The 971-nt window shown below is 44.3% G+C and overlaps 1 pseudogene; it reads right to left on the bottom strand.

Moving 5' to 3' along the window:
- Positions 1–591: 591 nt before the first annotated feature.
- LOC112738909 (small nucleolar RNA R71) lies at positions 592–693 on the bottom strand (annotated as a pseudogene).
- Positions 694–971: the final 278 nt, after the last annotated feature.

Here is a 971-nt window from a genome sequence, read left to right as displayed (position 1 = left end):
GACAGGGAGAAGAAGCGGGGCTTCAACTTCCTTTGATTCTGAACCGAGAGAACCTTCTTAGACTAAGGAGGGAGGCAAAAGAAAAATGTGTAATTGGTGCTGAAGAAGAAGAGGAACACTTTGAGGAATACTTTGAACCAAACATGGAAGAAAACATGGAAAATCATCATGAGAAGAGACTCACAACCATGGCAGAGGAGGTGGAGCAAATCATGCTGGGGAGGATAGAAGAGTTTTGGGCTCTTACATCAATCTAAACCCAGGCAATTGTGGAAGTAGCATCCAAAAGCCAACAATCCATGCCAACAAATTTGAACTTAAGCCACAGCTCATCACCCTTGTTCAGAACAACTGGTCATTTGGAGGAGGTGTTCAAGAAGACCCAATCAACATTTGACCACCTTCCTGAGAATATGTGACACAGTGAAATCTAATGGTGTTCATCCTGACGCCTATAGACTGCTCTTATTTCCTTCTCACTCAGGACAAGGCAACCAAGTGGCTGGAATCCTTCCCAAGGGAGAGCTTGACAACTTGGGAGGATGTGGTGAACAAATTCTTAGCAAGATTCTACCCTCCTCAACAATTAATAGGCTGAGAGCTGAGGTTCAAACTTTCAGGCAACAAGATGGTGAGACTCTATATGAAGCATGGGAGAGGTTCAAGACTTAACAAGGAGATGTCCACTGACATGTTCAACGAATGGGTCCAGCTGCATATTTTCTATGAAGGGCTCTCTTATGAGTCAAAGAAGGCGTAGACCATTCATCTGGAGGATCCTTGAACAAGAAGAAGACCATTGAGGAAGCCATAGATGTTATCGAAAAGTAGGAGAAAACGACTACTTCTATGCTTCCGAAAGAGGGAACACAAGAGGAGTGATGGAGCTAATCAATGTAGATGCTCTGTTGGCCCAAAACAAGCTCATTACCCAGCAACTGGCTGACCTCACCAAGAAGATGGAGAGGAAC

Source organism: Arachis hypogaea, chromosome 13 (assembly GCF_003086295.3).
Source record: "Arachis hypogaea cultivar Tifrunner chromosome 13, arahy.Tifrunner.gnm2.J5K5, whole genome shotgun sequence".
Classification (NCBI taxonomy): Eukaryota; Viridiplantae; Streptophyta; class Magnoliopsida; order Fabales; family Fabaceae; genus Arachis; species Arachis hypogaea.
Note: the sequence above shows the minus strand (reverse complement) of the source record. Positions and strands in the feature narration are given on the sequence as shown.